Below are 19,769 nucleotides of genomic sequence, written 5' to 3' on the forward strand. Positions count from 1 at the left end.
TTTTAATACTTTTTTTTAGCATGCACTGAAATATAAACCTTTATTGCCATGAGGCAACACATTTTCTACTCTACAGTCAATCAAACACATATGCCAATGATGCCTTACATAATAGATGACAAGACAGATTCTGGAGGCTCTGAAAATTAACTATATTTCTAACAGGGTCTCTATCTTGAGTCTAGTTACCATGGAGGGACAGTTGAAACTAAAATCTTTGTTACTGCTCTGAAGACGATCCTAGTTGCAGGTTCGAAAAGCACCAGCTTATAATAAGTATTACACGACCTCAAAACGATATATTGAAGGAAATCAAAGAGAAATTTGGAAATTGAATCATAGTCCAAGGAGAGGAAATTAAAACCTTGAGATTTGCCGATGATATTGTTATTTTATCTGAGACTGCAGAAGATCTCGAAAAGTTGCCGAATGGTATGGATGAAGTCTTGGGTAAGGAGTACAAGATGTAAATAAAAAGTCCAAAACAAAAGTAATGGAGTGCAGTCGAACGAAGGCAGGTGATGTAGGAAATATTAGATTAGGAAATGGAGTCTTAAAGGAAGTAGTTGAATATTGTTACTTGGGTAGTAAAATAACTAACGATGGCAGAAGTAAGGAGGACATAAAATGCAGACTAGCACAAGCAAGGAAGAGCTTTCTTAAGAAAAGAAAATTGCTCACTTCAAACATTGATATCGGAATTAGAAAGATGTTTTTGAAGACTTTTGAGTGGAGCATGGCATTGTATGGAAGTGAAACATGGACGATAACTACCCGAGAAAGAAAGAGAATAGAAGCTTTTGAAATGTGCTGTTACAGAAGAATGCTGAAGGTGAGATGGATAGATCGAATCACGAATGAAGAGATACTGAATCGAATTGGTGAGAGGAGATCGATTTGACTAAATTTGACGAGAAGAAGAGATAGATGATAGGACACATCTTAAGACACCCAGGACTTGTTCACTTGGTTTTTTAAGCAAGTGTAGGTGGTAAGAACGGTAGGGGTAGACCAAGGTATGAATATGACAAGCAGATTAGAGCAGATGTAGGATGCAATAGTTACGTAGAAATGAAAAGGTTAGCACAGGATAGGGTGGCACGGAGGGCTGCATCAAACCAGTCTATGGACTGATGACTCAAACAACAACAACAACAATGTAATTTTGAAAATATTTTTATTTTCTGCTTCGTTCAAACAAAGGCTGCCAAACAGCTCTACAACCAAAGGTTCTCCTTCCACCCTGTCAACATTCACGCCTACCAACCACCGTTTATTCCAGTGTGTCCTCTCCATCACATAGATACAGGATTCAGGAGTACCTCTGGCTCAACCTTAAAGACATTACCGACCTACGGTCGTGCAAGTATATTTACAATACAAAGGGCACTAGAAAAGGGCTGGGCACCCCTGTTATGGTGAGGATGAAAAGAGGGGTGAAAACCGGTCTAGAAGACAGCAAGGCGGGACCTGCACACCAGTTGATACCAAGCAGTGGGATTGAAAGCACATTAAGATGTCAGTGTGGTCTTAAGGTGAATATCGCGCAATTATCCGCTACAATTTTGCTCGTGGATTAAGTGTTAACCAGCGCCTGGAGGAAATGACTCCCGTGCTGGAGAATGACTGTCACACATCGGATAACGATTTTCCGATGGTACAAAGAGTTCCAGAGGGGAAATTTTGGGATTGAAGACGATCCTCGTTCTGGGCGACCGTCTGAATCAGTGACTGAGGAAAACAATGAAGCTGTGAGGAAAATGTTGCAACAAGAGAGGCGGTTAACATACCGGCAAGTAGAGGAGACCCTCCACATCCTTGCACCAGCTATTCATTCAATTCTACACGACCATCCCCATGTTAGAAAGGTTTGTTCCCTCTGGGTGCCCCATTCACTTTCAGAGGAACAAAGAGCACATCGAGTGAAATGGTGCCGAAAAATTCTAAAACAGTTTGAAAATAGGACTTGCGTAACGTCAATAACATCGTTACAGGTGAGGAAACTTGACTTTATTATTACGATGTCCCAACGAAATGCCAGAACACGGTGTGGCTGTTTGAAGTTGAGGGTACTCCTGTGACTGTGCGACAGTCACAGCTTAAAAAGCGGACATATGGATAGATTTTTACAAAACAGACGGCATGATGGTGTCAGAATGAATGTATTCCTACTATGAACTGCGGTTATCACAACTCCCTTGTTATTAAATGTTCAAAAACCTATTTAAAAAGGCAGGCAAAACAATATGACTAAAACAGGTATATCAAGAGTTATCTGACCTATTTATAACGAATGCTGCGGAGTTGCACCGGTCCTCTAGTTGGTATTCTTCTTCTTATTCTTCTTCTTCTTGTCGTTTGGGCCTACTGAGGACCACGGGGCTCGTTTCGACTCCTTGTATGGAAATTCTGTTTTTTCTTTGCCCAGAAAGCTTTCATCTTCTGGCTGAGTGCTTGTATATCATGGTAGGATCTGTTTGTACGTAGACTTTTTTCTCTTAGCAGTATGTAAGTTATTAGGAACGTTCTGCAATCTGTTGAATATATCTGAAAGCTGGAAAAGTTTAGAGAATTAAGAGAGTATCTAGCAGAGAATATTATTCTTCCGTGATCAGTAGAAGTGTATACTCTCTGGCTTGACAGGTAGTAATCAAACATGGCTGCATGCAATGATATTACTTAGCATGAAACTCCCATATATTATTATTAATTTTTTTTCTCTAGTGACTGCACAATGTTTTGCCTTGGACAATCCTGCGCTAGACAGACAGAGACATCCACAAGCGAAAGCCGGACAAGGTCAGAACGTAACACTGCGATGAAACGACGCGGCCGAACGGTCAGACAAGACATTTGAAGTAGGAAGGATTCCCACAGGACTTGGTAACCATGGCAACCGAGGTTAACGTGCTTAGCAAGCAAGGCCCTCTCAATGGCAGCAAACGTTTTCATCAGTTCGCTACACATTGCCCCCTGCAAGCGAGTTTTAAAACTTTACTGGCGACAGATCAGAAAGAATTCCATCCTTCCCCATATTAGAGCTAGGCCAATTCTATTACATACAGACATCTTCCAAGGTGTTTACTGTAAAATGCATTTCATTATTAGGGTTGAGTAATGCTTTAATGTGTAAAACATCGAAATTAGTAAATACAGTACCCGTAAACACTAATTACAATAACAATGCTACATATTAAATATTTCCTCAAATATTTGCGGTCCCTAAGAATATAATAATAATACAATAATACAATAATGATACAAATGTTAGATAAACTCAACATGAAACTAGAATAATATGGAATGAGAATTAATAAGAAGAAGACCAAAAGTATGATAATTGGAGGAAAAGGTAGAAGTTGTCATATTAGTATAGGAGGAGAAGAAATAGAGCAAGTCAGTAACTTCAAGTATTTGGGAAATATGATTAGAGATGATATGTATTGCACAACAGAAATTAAGAAAAGAAGAATTGCCATAGCAAAAGAAGGCTTTAAGAAAAAATCAAAATTACTTTGTGGACCACTAAACAAAGATTTGAGGAAAAGACTTGCTAAGTGTTACATTTGGAGCATAGCGCTGTATGGCGCAGAGACTTGCACATTGAGAAAGAAAGATGAGAGAAGATTGGAGGCACTAGAGATGTGGGTATGGAGGAGAATAGAACGAGTGAAATGGGAAGACCGTGTAAGGAATGAGGAGGTATTACGAAGAGTTGGAGAAGAACGAAGTATGTTACAAACCATTAGAAGGAGAAAAATGAACTGGATCGGACATTGTTTGAGGAGGGACTGTTTACTGAAAGAAGGAATGGTGAAAGGCAAACGAGTAAGAGGAAGGAAAAAATATCAAATGTTGGACAATATCCAAGGAAATAAATATTCGGACATGAAAAACTTGGCGCAGGACAGGCAACAGTGGAAGAGGTTCATCCCATGTCAAGACCTGCCATAAGGCAGAACACCTAGATAATAATAATAATAATAATAATAATAATAATAATAATAATAATAATAATAATAATAGTTGGTATTTGCTTTATGTCCTTTTAACTACTTTTACAGTTTTCGGAGACGGCGATGTACCGGAGTTTAGTCCCGCACGAGTTATTTTACGTGCCAGTAAATCTACCGACTCGAGGCAAGCGTATTTGAGCACCTTCAAATGCCACCAGACTGAACCAAGATCAAACCTGCCAAGCTGGGTTCAGAAAGCCAGCGCCTTAACAGTCTGAGCCACCCAGCCCGGCCCTTAAGAATTTTAAATTCATTATATAATATCAAGTACACGATTACTGTAATAATTTTACAACTGTAGCTAATAATAATAAGCTAATAATGGACAAACAGATAAGCGGAGAAGACGTGAGAGCGGTTTATTTGAATTTCCTCCCAAAACCCACTTATGACTGTTTTTGGTTATCTGCCGTTTTTGAGAGAACCGCTGGGCCCACAAGTACCAGTCTGGTCTCAAATGAAAGCTAATTAAATTTACTAAAACTTCATTTCATTTAATAGTTGAACGTGGGATACGTATTTTAGAAGATATTTCACAAAATAAGTGACCATTTCGAAAAAAAATACTTTTTGGAAAAAAATTGCCTACTTTCGAAGAACTGTACAGCTCTCGCCCTGGTATCAAATTGTAGAAAATTTATTTAGTCTACTTCAAAATTGTTTACAGTTCACTATGTCTTCTGGTATGGGCTATATCAAATTTGTTACCTTCATTGACCTATTTCAGTCTCATCCTTGGTTTTGACAATATGAAAGTGACTGCGGTATGAGTTATTTTAGTAATACCATTGCTTATGCAGCCAGTCCCTGTTATGAATGGTGTGAAAATATCACTCATAGGGTCGGTTGGTGCATGCATTTCAGTGGGCTTGGCAGACTGATATGTAATAGCAACGGCTGGCTCGGTGAGGAAAGCAACGGGAAACTACCTCACTCCTCATTTCCCTAGTACGCCTCTTCAGTGACGCCTAAGCTATTTATGACAACTGTTGGCGGAGCTGCAGAGGATCAAACCAGCCTTCGGGCTGAATACCCAACATACATACTTCAAAATTATGTAGAGTGACTATACCGGTCAGACCCTTCCTTCACTGAGACATTCAGCAAAACCTGAAAAAAGTCCGAAAATGTCATTGTTTTTTGGGTACACCGCCACTCGCACAGCACTTTGGAAATTGCAAATCTGGTTTTTTAATATTGGCTTGTGTCCTGACAACATATACAAAATTCAAAACGACCGGACCTTTTACAAGCACGACCCCCTTTTCAAGTTTAACTTGACTGGACTATGATCGTAGCTGCATTAGCTTTACTGCCCCTTGATTCAATCTCACTTACTATACTACCATCCTGGACGAACACACATCCTGAATACTTTAAATTATCTATCTGTTCCAGCTTTGTATCACCAATCTGACATTCAGTTCTCTTAGATTTCTTACCTACTAACATCAATTTATTCTTGGAAAGGCTGATTTTCATACCATACTCATTGCGCCTTTTTTTCAAGTGCCATAATATTAGACTTCAGGCTTTTGGCACAATCTGCCATTAAGAACTAGTCGTCAGCATAGGCCAGACTGATTACTACATTTCCACTTAACTGAATCCCTCCCTGCCAATTTATACCTTTGAATAGATGATCCATAAAAACTACGAACAATAAAGGTGAAAGATTACAGCCTTGTCTAATCCTTGTAAGGACCATTTCCTTGTTAAATAAGAACCAATGCCACAAATCTTCGGAAACGTAGACTATGCATTTATTTTCAATATACCGATATTTTAACAAAGCCTGTGATGCTACCTACAGCTGAGGCTTGCTCCGACTTCTATCTAGCAGCTATAGTCACAGGACACAATATTGGCTGGATGCTTCAGGGAATGGTCTTCTGGAAGTGACGCTCTGGTATTGACAGACTGAATTACTCCTCGGAGGCAGACAGCCGTAGCGGATTTTACTTAAGAGGGGGGTCCAAGTCTTTCGCCGTAATGAGTGACCAAGATTGGCAGCGTCAATATATGAGGCCTGACTTGCGCTTGATGGACGAAATAAAAGGCTACCCCATTCTTATATAGAAGTAGTGGAATCTGTTTCCTTTTTTCAAGCAAGAGTATTTCATCCTTTAGTCCTATGACAGCCTTATCTGTCCAGGGGTGGCCATCGTATTGTGCTCAAGGGCTACAACACATAACAAAATTGAGAGGAAAATAACGTTCGGTTATAAAACCACAAAAATATTTATAATATTTTTAATTTTTTATATTCCTTTGCTAGCGAGATGTAGTGTCTACAGTGCACTATGTCTTCTGGTATGGGCTAGAATAAATTTATTACTTTCACTGATCTGTCTCAGTCTCATCCTTGGCTTTGATAATATGAAAGTGACCGAGGTATGAGCGATGCTAGTATTACCATTCCTTATGCAGCCAGTCCCTGTTATGAATGGTGTGAAAATATTGCTCATAGTGTCTGTTGGTGCATGCATTTCAGTGGGCTTGGCAGACTGATGTGTAATAGTGGCTCGGTGAGAAAAGCAACGGGAAACTACCTCACTCCTCATTTCCCTAGTATGCCTCTTCAATGACGCCAAGGCTATTTATGACAGCTGTTGGTGGAGTTGTGGACGATCAAACCAGCCTTCGGGCTGAATACCCAACATACACATAGCTTTTGCGTCTCACCAACTAATGTTGACGACTTTCGGAGACGCCGAGTTGCCGGAATTTTGTCCCGCACGAGTTCTTTTACGAGCCCGCAAATCTAACGACACGAGGCTGACGTATTTGAGCACCTTTAAATACCAGTGGACTGGATCGAACCTGCCAAATTAGGATCAGAAGGCCAGTTCCTGAACTGTCCGAGCTACTCAGCCCGGCAAAAATTATTTACTGTATTTTCATTTAAATAGATATGTTTTGCATTCGTTCTACATTGTTAGAGTATTCCAGTTTTCCGCCTTATTGCGTGTCATCTTCCACCTTCCATTGCATTGTGATATGTGCTGAAATGGCGTATGGCTATTAGTGTCGAGAGTGTCCGAGAACAAGTTTGGCTCGTCAGATGCAGGTATTTTGATTTGATACCCGTACGCGACCCGCGCGTCATAATGAGGATGAAATGATGATGATGACGGCACATAAATCCAGCCCCGATGCCAGCGAAATTAACCAATGATAGTTAATATTCCCCACATCTGCCGGGAATCAAACCCGGGACCCCGGCGATCAAAGGCCGGCACGCTAATCAATTAGCAATAGAGCCGTGCTAAGCACGGAAAACTGTCGAAAAAAGAAATGCGCACGTGCCGCTGACCCATTTCCCTTCCCTGCGTACAACGAACATCCGATAGACTTTTCCCTTCTGCGCTCACTAAACAGCATCCTAATTGTAGCAAAGTGATGTATTTGGCAAATAAAATATTATTTCCTAAACGTTATTTCCTTTTTCGTTTTGGTCTAGTATGGACCATTTTCTTTGTTTCTTCTTCATTCTTTCATTCTGCAATCTCCTCCTTTCTTCTATACATGGCGCTTGGGTACGATATCCAACTCTTGGTGGTCTTCGCCTTATAAGCATATCTGTTACTGATTTCCGTTCCTTGTATTCCCATTTCTTCCAAGTCCTTCTTCATCTCTGTTTCTGATTTCCGTTCCTTGTATTCCCATTTCTTCCAAGTCCTTCTTCATCTCTGTTTCTGATTTCCGTTCCTTGTATTCCCATTTATTCCAAGACCTTCTTCATCTCTGTTGCTGATTTCTGTTCCTTGTATTCCCATTCCTTCCAAGTCCTTCTTCATCTCTGTTGCTGATTAACGTTCCTTGTATTCCCATTTTTTCCAAGTCCTTCTTCATCTCTGTTGCTGATTTCCGTTCCTTGTATTCCCATTTCCTCCAAGTCCTTCTTCATCTCTGTTGCTGATATCCGTTTCTTAAATTCGCATTTATTCCAAGTCCTTCTTCATCTCTGTTACTGATTTCCGTTCCTTGTATTCCCATTTCTTCCAGGTCCTTCTTCATCTCTGTTTCTGATTTCCGTTCCTTGTATTCCCATTTATTCCAAGACCTTCTTCATCTCTGTTGCTGATTTCTGTTCCTTGTATTCCCATTTCCTCCAAGTCCTTCTTCATCTCTGTTGCTGATATCCGTTTCCTAAATTCGCATTTTTTCCAAGTCCTTCTTCATCTCTGTTGCTGATTTCCGTTCCCTAAATTAGCATTTATTCCAAGACCTTCTTCATCCCTGTTGCTGATTTGCATTCCCATTTCTTCCAAGTACTTCTTCATCTCTGTTACTGATTAACGTTCCTTGTATTCCCATTCCTTCCAAGTCCTTCTTCATCTCTGTTACTGATTTCCGTTCCTTGTATTCCCATTTCTTCCAAGTCCTACTTCATCTCTGTTTCTGATTTCCGTTCCTTGCATTCCCATTTCTTCCAAGTCCTTCTTCATCTCTGTTACTGATTATCGTTCCTTGTATTCCCATTTTTTCCAAGACCTTCTTCATCTCTGTTGCTGATTTCCGTTCCTTGTATTCCCATTCCTTCCAAGTCCTTCTTCATCTCTGTTGCTGATTTCCGTTCCTTGTATTCCCATTTCCTCCAAGTCCTTCTTCGTCTCTGTTGCTGATTTCCGTTCCCTAAATTCGCATTTATTCCAAGACCTTCTTCATCCCTGTTGCTGATTTGCATTCCCATTTCTTCCAAGTCCTTCTTCATCTCTGTTGCTGACTTCCGTTCCTTGTATTCCCATTCCTTCCAAGTCCTTCTTCATCTCTGTTTCTGATTTCCGTTCCTTGTATTCCCATTTCTTCCAAGTCCTTCTTCATCTCTGTTACTGATTAACGTTCCTTGTATTCCCATTTTTTCCAAGACCTTCTTCATCTCTGTTGCTGATTTCCGTTCCTTGTATTCCCATTTCCTCCAAGTCCTTCTTCATCTCTGTTGCTGATTTGCATTCCCATTTCTTCCAAGTCCTTCTTCATCTCTGTTACTGATTAACGTTCCTTGTATTCCCATTCCTTCCAAGTCCTTCTTCATCTCTGTTGCTGATTTCCGTTCCTTGTATTCCCATTTCCTCCAAGTCCTTCTTCATCTCTGTTGCTGATTTCCGTTCCTTGTATTCCCATTCCTTCCAAGTCCTTCTTCATCTCTGTTTCTGATTTCCGTTCCTTGTATTCCCATTTCTTCCAAGTCCTTCTTCATCTCTGTTGCTGATTTCCGTTCCTTGTATTCCCATTTCTTCCAAGTCCTTCTTCATCTCTGTTACTGATTAACGTTCCTTGTATTCCCATTCCTTCCAAGTCCTTCTTCATCTCTGTTGCTGATTTCCGTTCCTTGTATTCCCATTTCCTCCAAGTCCTTCTTCATCTCTGTTACTGATTAACGTTCCTTGTATTCCCATTCCTTCCAAGTCCTTCTTCATCTCTGTTTCTGATTTCCGTTCCTTGTATTCCCATTTCTTCCAAGTCCTTCTTCATCTCTGTTACTGATTAACGTTCCTTGTATTCCCATTTCCTCCAAGTCCTTCTTCGTCTCTGTTGCTGATTTCCGTTCCCTAAATTCGCATTTATTCCAAGACCTTCTTCATCTCTGTTACTGATTAACGTTCCTTGTATTCCCATTTTTCCAAGCCCTTCTTCATCTCTGTTGCTGATTTCCGTTCCCTAAATTCGCATTTATTCCAAGACCTTCTTCATCTCTGTTACTGATTAACGTTCCTTGTATTCCCATTTTTTCCAAGCCCTTCTTCATCTCTGTTACTGATTAACGTTCCTTGTATTCCCATTTCCTCCAAGTCCTTCTTCGTCTCTGTTGCTGATTTCCGTTCCCTAAATTCGCATTTATTCCAAGACCTTCTTCATCTCTGTTACTGATTAACGTTCCTTGTATTCCCATTTTTTCCACGTCCTTCTTCATCTCTGTTGCTGATTTCTGTTCCTTGTATTCCCATTCCTTCCAAGTCCTTCTTCATCTCTGTTACTGATTTCCGTTCCTTGTATTCCCATTCCTTCCAAGTCCTTCTTCATCTCTGTTGCTGATTTCCGTTCCTTGTATTTCCATTTGTTCCAAGCACTTCTTCAACTCCTGATGCCAGTGCATTCTGATCTCATAAAGCGTTATTATCTGATTTGGTCAGTCTTCCCGGATTCATTCCGTAGATCTGTCCGAAGATCCATCTTTCCATCTTTCTGTATGATTCACCCTTAGTTCATTGGGGTCCCAGTATCTTCCTCAGAATCTTCCTCCCCACCAATTCAAACTTCTTGACCAATCCTGATTTTATCAGGTTCAAACATTCAGCTGCATTTAAGTCTTCGAGCGGATCACTGTCTCGTAGTACCAGAGTTTTGCGTTGATCGAGATCATCTTCTTGTAAGTATTCATAGGTAGTTTATATGCCAAGTTGATCTTCTTGATTCTCGATAGGTGCCTCTTATTCTTACAGCTATCCACTTTCCCAGATATTTGAATTCCTCTACTTTCTGAATCCTTTTTCTCTGCCCGACAATCATCTGGGTGCTGTTTCGATGTAAATTTTATTTCATTACGAAATATTTATTTGTCCTTTACGATTTTCATCGCTGTCAATTAATGCATTTACAAATACACATTGCCATTTCTTAATATATCCAATGTGATCATTAGCGAAACCACTTAGTGGTCGTGACACACGCACGCGTATTTTCTTCAAATCTATTTTTGTGGTTGTTCGGTGTTGCGTAGTTTGCGTGTTGTATTACTGTATTTTGTGTTTTCTTTGCTAGGGGCTTTACGTCGCACCGACACACATAGGTCTTATGGCGACGATGGGATAGGGCAGGCCTAGGAGTTGGAAGGAAGCAGCCGTGGCCTTAATTAAGGTACAGCCCCAGCATTTGCCTGGTGTGAAAATGGGAAACCACGGAAAACCATCTTCAGGGCTACCGACAATGGGATTCGAACCCACTATCTCCCGGATGCAAGCTCACAGCCGCGTGCCTCTAACCGCACGGCCAATTCGCCCGGTGTATTATTATTATTATTATTATTATTATTATTATTATTATTATTATTATTATTATTATTATTTCCGCCTCTGTGGTGAACAGGTTAGTGTGATTAGCTGCCACCCACGGAGGCCCGGGTTCGATTCTCGGCTCTGCCACGAAATTTGAAAAGTGGTACTAGGGCTGGAACGGGGTCCACTCAGCCTCGCAAGGTCAACTGAGTAGAGGGGGTTCGATTCCCACCTCAGCCACCCTCGAGGTGTTTTCCGTTGTTTCCACTTCTCCTCCAGGCGAATGCCGGGATAGTACCTAACTTAAGGCCACGGTCGCTTCCTTCCCTCTTTCTTGTCTATCCCTTCCAATCTTCCCATCCCCAACAAGGCCCTTGTTCAGCATAGCAGGTGAGGCCGTCTGGGCCAGGTACTGATCGTTCTCCTCAGTTGTATCCCCGACCCAAAGTCTCACTCTCGAGAACACTGCCCTTGAGGCGGTAGAGGTGGGATCCCTCGCTCAGTCCGAGGGAAAAACCAACCCTGGATTATTATTATTATTATTATTATTATTATTATTATTATTATTATTATTATTATTATCATCATTATTATTATTGTCATCTAGAAGGGAGTGAGGCAAGGCCTTAGTTTTGCCCTCTGCTTTTCAACAGGCGGTAAAGAAAATCAAAGAATTTGGAAAGGGAATCACAATCCAAGGAATCTGCCTCCTGAGAGATAGCTCAATGATGGTTGAATTGTTGATTGATTGAAGAAGAACTGGACTGGAAATATCAAAGCCTGTACTGCATGTTAAGAACCGTTTATGTATTCGGCAGGAGGTTAAGTTTGAAATGATGGGAAACTGTTCGTTCTTAAATCCGGTTGAATTCGTATCGTCCAATGACTTGTTTTCATTCAGTGTTGTGCGTGGTCGTGGGATGTTCAGACTGAGTGGTCTCGTAGTCGTGATCTCAAACAGGACGTAGAGGTCACGGTGAGCTGCTTGCTATAGGATGCGTTCGACCTCTGACACCTGTTGTGAAACACTGTGTAGCAGTCCTACCTTACTACAGCGTCACTTTCTCAATTTTTACACTAGTTCGTTCCTGCTTTTTTGCCCCTTACTTGCCTCTTCATTTTCTGCCTTCCCTTTTTTTGTCACCTTCTCCCTTCTTTCTTTGTCTCTCCCTGTCCTTACTTTCTTTATTTTTATTTTTCTTCCTCCATTCTTCCAGTCTTTCCTTTGTTCTTTGGTCTCTATCTTTCCTTCATTACTTCAGCTCAGAGACTGGTTTTTTTGTGCTAATACATATCCCTTCATTTACATTAAACACTTCAAGGAAACATGAAGGTTGGTGGTTGGATACATCACTCTACGTGGGGTTTCCATGGGAGGGCCTTAAAACTAAATAAATATTCCATACAAGCGTCACAAATCACAAGTACGACGCTTGTAGGAAGTGTGAAAAACCAGTCGAAAAATAGGATTATTCTCACCTTGAGAAGAATAATTGCTATGGAACTTTTCTTCTTTCAAAAGCTTAAGCCTCATCTTTGCAGCCATACACAAGAACCCCGTTTATCCGGCCCTCATTAATCCGGATCTCCGGTTTACCCGGATCGAAAATAATAAAAACAATATTTTTACTTGTACAGTATTTACGGGGTCGATTCTTCTTGAATGTTTTTTTCCGCCAAGGATAGTTATGGGCAAGAATTGGAAGTAAGTCGGCCGAGGTCTATCAAAGGTACCGTCCTGACATTCGCCTGGAATTGAGAATGGGAAACCGTGGGCTCTTCTGAGTTCCTTGACACATGTGCACACATCCCCGGATGCTCGGAAGTAGATGTGAACGACGTAAATGTTTGGTTGAAAAATTACCGTAATTTAGGCTACGGCTTAATGACGGAGGAATCAATTATTGCCTCTTGTTCCTCGGCAGGTATTGAAGAGAGTGATGCCGAATTATTCGAAAATGAAACAGGCGTCCCATCAGAAGAAACTATGACTCATGGAGAGGCAACAGTGCAGCTGGACAAACTGATGGCCTATTTAGAATCCCAGACTGAAACCACACCGGCAGAACCGATGTTGGTAAAACGTCTTCGTGATCGTGCTGCGCGAAAACAGAAAAAGCTCACACATTATTTTAGTGCATAAAACAGAGTCGTAAATGTAAAAAAAGTGTTCTTATATTTATTTTTGTACAATTGAAAAAATGTATTACTGTACATCGTATGTTAATATATTATATATATACCGGGCGAGTTGGCCGTGCGCGTAGAGGCGCGCGGCTGTGAGCTTGCAACCGGGAGATTGTAGGTTCGAATCCCACTATCGGCAGCCCTGAAGATGGTTTTCCGTGGTTTCGCATTTTCACACCAGGCAAATGCTGGGGCTGTACCTTAATTAAGGCCACGGCCGCTTCCTTTCAACTCCTAGGCCTTTCCTATCCCATCGTCGCCATAAGACCTATCTGTGTCGGTGCGACGTAAAGCCCCTAGCAAAAAAAATATTATATAAAATGAACTGTATTTGTTTTTTTAGTTTTCCCGGATTATCCGGATTTTCGATGATCAGGATCAGTTCTGGTTCCACTTAATCCGGATAAACGAAGTTCTTGTGTACTTTCCTTTCTTCAGCAGACCATCTCCAAGAAGGAAGAACACCCCTTCTCACTGACCATATTTTTTAGATAAGATGTTCATGGTCGTCCACCTGTTTTCTTCCCCGAGATCTTGGATTCGAAAATCATCATCATCATCATCATCATCTGTTTACCCTACAGGTTCGGTTTTTCCCTCGGACTTAGCGAGGGATCCCACCTCTACCGCCTCAAGGGCAGTGTCCTGGAGTTTCAGACTCTTGGTCGGGGGATACAACTGGGGAGTATGACCAGTACCTCGCCCAGGCGGCCTCACCTGCTATGCTGAACAGGGGCCTTGTGGAAGGGATGGGAAGATTTGAAGGGATAGGCAAGGAAGAGGGAAGGAAGCGGCCGTGGCTTTAAGTTAGGTACCATCCCGGCATTCGCCTGGAGGAGAAGTGGGAAACCACGGAAAACCACTTCCAGGATGGCTGAGGTGGGAATCGAACCCACCTCTACTCAGTTGACCTCCCGAGGCTGAGTGGACCCCGTTCCAGCCCTCGTACCTCTTTTCAAATTTCGTGCCAGAGCCGGGAATCGAACCCGGGCCTCCGGGGGTGGCAGCTAATCACACTAACCACTACACCACAGAGGCGGACGGATTCGAAAATATTTGTTTAAATTATCGCATGCCTAAATAAGTGTCCAGTGAGCTTTGCTTTGCGTTTTCCAGTGTGTTTAAGTAGCTGCCTTTCCTTTCTTGTTTCTTGCTTAGAATTGTTAAAAAGTTGTTTATCAGGTGAGTCACGATGACTGTGTGAAGAAGGGTACCATTGCTGTATGCATGTGTGTTGTTTTATAATTTGTTTCCTTATTTCAAAGACCTCCACTTGTTGGCAATGAACTGACAAACGAGCCGAGGCCAAGAATGTTTCTTTCCCGAGTCGAGCCGGACTGCCTTCGTCCGTCATCGCCTTCAGTACCTTCAACAGTAAAAACATATGTCTTCTTCTGTCTACCATACATTTCTTCTGCATTACATTCCCCTTTCTACCATAAGTTATTCATCCTACCCTTTTATCCTTCTCCCTGTTTCGTCACCTGAATTTCCTCTTTTCTTCAGGTGGCCTGAGTAGCTAAGGCGGAAGAGCTGAACCCAAGTGGGCAGGTTCGATCCTGGCTGCGTCCAATGGTATGTGAATATGCTCAAATACCTCAGCCTCGTGTCGCTCATATTTTTAATTCTACTTGTTGGGGGCGTCGATCCATGTGGATCTTTTGTCCCTAAAATGGAATTGAGCCAGCAGCACGTGGTGTTCCCAAGCGGTCACCCATCCAAGTGCTGACCACGACCAATGTTGCTTAACTGCGATGATCGGACGAGAGCCGGTGTATTCAACATGGTCGTTGGTGTCGCTAAATATACTGACATGCAGAGGAACTCCCACGGACGAAATTCTAACACTTAGGCGTCTCTGGAAACCGCAAATGTAGGTAGTGAAACATGGCTGGTAATTTACTGGTAAGACCACAATTACAGTCTGATTCCAAAGTACTCGACCCACACCACGATTGCTTGATTTCCGAACTGGAAAACATACAAAGGAAAGCAGTGCGATTTGTTCCGGATGATTCCCGACAAAAGAGTAGCGTTAAACTTTGGGAAGACTTTGGAGTAGGGAGACGAGCTGCTCAACTAAGTGGTATGTACCGATGTGTCAGTGGAGAGATGGCGTACAATGAAAATAGTAGAGGAACAAGCTTAAATGGACTATTTAAAAAGAAAAGATCAAAATAGGTAATACCAGGATAAAGATGGGATCCGCCACAACAAATCGGGACAGATATTCTTTTCTAGAAGAGGATTTAGAAATTGGAATAATTTCTGACTTCTATAAAATCATTTAAGAAAGGACTAGATAAACAATTGATAGGAAAACTACCAAACCGGACGACATTCCTAGATGCAGATCACTTGTGATTGTTTGACTAATGATTGAGATGGGGCAGAGGAATGAGGCTAGCCAATTTTTGACATAAATAAATCTTACAGCTGACTGTCATCTGAAAATTTGCATTATGGAAGTGTAACCCTAGCAACCGTACAGGCTGTGATGTAAGGTATGGATGGCCAGACAATGTTACCTAGCAACCGTACAGGCTGTGATGTAAGGTATGGATGGCCAGACAATGTTACCTAGTAACCGTACAGGCTGTGATGTAAGGTATGGATGGCCAGACAATGTTACCTAGCAACCGTACTGACTGTGATGTAAGGTATGGATGGCCAGACAATGCTACCTAGTAACCGTACAGACTGTGATGTAAGGTATGGATGGCCAGACAATGTTACCTAGCAACCATACAGGCTGTGATGTAAGGTATGGATGACCGGACAATGTTACTAGCAACCGTACAGGCTGTGATGTAAGGTATGGATGGCCAGACAATGCTACCTAGTAACCGTACAGGCTGTGATGTAAGGTATGGATGGCCAGACAATGTTACCTAGCAACCATACAGGCTGTGATGTAAGGTATGGATGACCGGACAATGTTACTAGCAACCGTACAGGCTGTGATGTAAGGTATGGATGGCCAGACAATGTTACCTAGCAACCGTACAGGCCGTGATGTAAGGTATGGATGGCCAGACAATGCTACCTAGCAACCGTACTGACTGTGATAAATAATTTAATTTCGTGTGGCTATTTCTATCCGAGTGCAGCCCTTGTAAGGCAGACCCTCCGATGAGGGTGGGCGGCATCTGCCATACGTAGGTAACTGCGTGTTATTGTGGTGGAGGATAGTTTTATGTGTGGTGTGTGAGTTGCAGGGATGTTGGGGACAGCACAAACACCCAGCCCCCGGGCCACTGGAATTAACCAATGAAGGTTAAAATCCCTGACCCGGCCGGGAATCGAACCCGGGACCCTCTGAACCGAAGTCCAGTACGCTGACCATTCAGACAACGAGTCGGACACTGACTGTGATGTAAGGTATGGATGGCCAGACAATGTTACCTAACAACAGTACTGACTGTGATGTAAGGTATGGATAGATGGTGAGACAGTGTTACCTAGCAAACGTACTGGCTGTCATGTAAGGTATGGATAGCCAGACAATGTTACCTAGCAACCGTACAGGCTGTGATGTAGGGTGTGGATGGCCAGACAATGTTACTAGCAACCGTAAAGGCTGTGATGTAAGATATGGATGGCCAGACAATGTTACCTAGCAACCATACAGGCTGTGATGTAAGGTATAGATGGCCGTGGCCTTATTTAAGGTACAGCCCCAGCATTTGCCCGATGTGAAATGGGAAAGCACAGAACACCATCTTCAAGGAAGCCTGCAGTAAGGTTAGAACCCACTATCTCCCGAATTCAAGCTGATAACTACGTGATCCAAACCGCGCAGCGTCTTTCTCGGCGAAGGCAATTTTTTCCTCCCCGGAGAGCAGAAATGACTGAGAAAATAATGTGCAAGTCCTATTTTGAGCGTGTAGCTGGTCACAGGCTAATACAGGTGTTTTCTGCTTCCTTTTGTTGCCGATTACAGGTTTCCATGTATCGAGCAATTTGTATCGCTAAACGGCTCGCCGAAGATCGTTATCTCTTGTCCTATAAAAGGCTACGTGAGGTAGTTCAGCAACAAGGAGCACACACAATGCTGGGAGGCTTACATGCAAACGAGAAATGTCAAACATCTACTCGATATAAAATACATTGTAAACTCATATCCTAGTTCCGATCCACTAGATCTTCTCCAAACGAATATAATAATTAAAGCCCGGATTTTTATGCAGTAACAGGTTAGATTGCATTGGTTAGTAGAAAGTGTCAGCTACCTGCTCTTTCATAATTTAGCAAGGTAACAAAAATTATAGGGGTTCTGATGGGCCATACCCCTAATGTCTATGCAATCCCCATAGCATAATCGTTGTGAAGGTAGACTATACTTGCTGTTCGCTTCAGTAACTTTGCATTCTAACCTATTAATGCATGAAAGTCCGGACTCTAATAATAATAATACTAATGGACCAGGGGAGGTTAACATTGCAAATAATACAGTTTCTTGTGAAGAAACGAGCCAAATTTCGCTGGATTCAAGAGGTACAAAGGGATCTAGAAGGAATGGAAATACATTAACCAGAGATATACTACAGAGTGATTTTTAAATAAAAAATCCACAGTTCTAGCCTTTCAGGCAAGAGACTCAATGTTGAAAACATCTTAGCGATATAAGCTACGAATTTTAGGTAAATGTAATAAAGTATGAGAATATGAATTTATTCCTGAAAATTACAATCTTTCTCTTAATCATCGTTATGCGGTCTATTAGATTGAGCAGTTAGGATAAGCTGCGAAAGATGATAATGATGAATAATGAATGGATGAAAACCATAACGGTATAAGTAGCATTTTGGTCATTCAGAGAAAAAGGCATTTAAATACTCATATAAATCATGCTATTTGTAGTTATACCACCCATCGCTAGAGCGCAGAATATTACCGCTATCACTTGTATCTCTTTGCTAGTGAAAGGATACATCCTCCCGGAGTTATATCCTGCACTTAACTGATTATTTTTTTAAATGTCACTTATACCGTTATAGTTTTCATCCATTCATATTATGTGATATCCAGCAACAATCGTTTGTTATTTCTGGTATAATCGCAATATACTCGCAATTTCCAGGGCATGAAGGTAAAACAACTAGATTTTGGGGGTTCGCCAACCAAACCGTTTGAATATTTCTGCCCTAGAGCAACGAGCTGATGATCCATGTTCTAGTTTGCCTGGAATTGCCTCATTAATTCAAATATATTTTCATTTTTATATCCACCTCTATACACCTATGTTGATAAAGTGCTGGGTTGTTATTATGAAAGAGATCCTATTAAATTAAGTAATTTGCTTCAGCCTTACCTCTTGGTGCGTCATTATGGGATTATCTCTTTAAGCATGCGCGCCAGGTATATTGTTCTTTCTTCTTCTTGTTCGTCTCTTTCAGGTACTCCAACACTTCACCTCTAATTGAATTAAGTCCCATCATATTCACGTAATGCGGCGAGTAAAATAGCTGACAACGTCTAGTGTACAATACCATACACTTTAAAAGCTCTCTCTCTCACGGACGTATTAAAACAGTGTTACTCAAATTACTTGCATCCTGTACCCCATTTTGACCTCAATGAAATTAATAACTCTCATCCCCTTCCTCTCTTATGTATATTCCTATTAACATATATATATATAAGGTAGTGGAAAAGATACTGAAATAGATACTAAATATTCTGATGAAGGGCTCTGGGGCGAAGGCGTCCTGATGTCCAGACATCCACCAGTGACAAAATAACTCAGTGATGTTTCTAATATAAACTGAATCAAGTCGTAGCTGAACAGGATAGTGAAATGGAAATGTCGTATGGCTTTTAGTGCCGGGAGTGTCTGAGGACAAGTTCGGCTAGCCAGATGCAGGTCCCTTTTTAATTGACGTCCGTAAACGACCTCCGCGTCCTGATGACGATAAAATGATGATGAAGACGACACGTACACTCAGCCCCTGTGCCAGTGGAATTAACCAATTATGGTTAAAATTACCGATCCTGCTGGGAATCGAACCCGAGATCTCTGTGACTAAAGTCCAGCGCGCTAACCATTAGCCATGGAACCGGGCAGGATAAGCATGCATAGTTGTTTTAAGGAAGAGGAGGAATGACTTTTAAATGTAGATTAGGACTGGACATGTTCTTAAGAACTACAATGAGTAAGCTATGATATTAGAAACGCTCTCAGCGGCCGAAATTACGTTCAGGACGCGCTGCGGGCATAGCCCGTAGTAAGGTTTGACAATTCGCTAAAAACCGAGAACGAGCTATGCACTCATTCTGGTGGTTACATCGTTTTTATTTATGTATTAGTTACGAGAGTATTTAAACAGATGGCAGTATTATATGTGTAAGTCAGAGAATTTACGATATATTTGAACAGCATGCATCAGTAGATGTTGTCACTCAGTGAGTTCTAAGACATGGCTTCTCGCGGCAAACATGTGCTTGACGAAAGTGATATTTTCGATATTTTATGATATATTATAAGTTTATGCGCAAATGAACATATTATTGACATACGAATTCGAAACAACTTCTTGCATTTCATTATGATTGGAGTTCGTTTTAC

The 19,769-nt window shown here is 41.5% G+C and overlaps 1 protein-coding gene and 1 pseudogene across 1 annotated transcript in view; both read right to left on the minus strand.

Annotated features, from left to right (window-relative positions):
* The window catches only part of LOC136882144 (uncharacterized), a 504,614-nt gene that overhangs the window by 395,281 nt on the left and 89,564 nt on the right, over positions 1-19,769 (minus strand). The gene's annotated exons all lie outside the window — the stretch shown is intronic.
* LOC136882484 (5S ribosomal RNA) lies at positions 14,883-14,999 on the minus strand (annotated as a pseudogene).

The sequence above is a fragment of the Anabrus simplex genome, chromosome 10, assembly GCF_040414725.1.
Source record: "Anabrus simplex isolate iqAnaSimp1 chromosome 10, ASM4041472v1, whole genome shotgun sequence".
Lineage (NCBI taxonomy): Eukaryota > Metazoa > Arthropoda > Insecta > Orthoptera > Tettigoniidae > Anabrus > Anabrus simplex.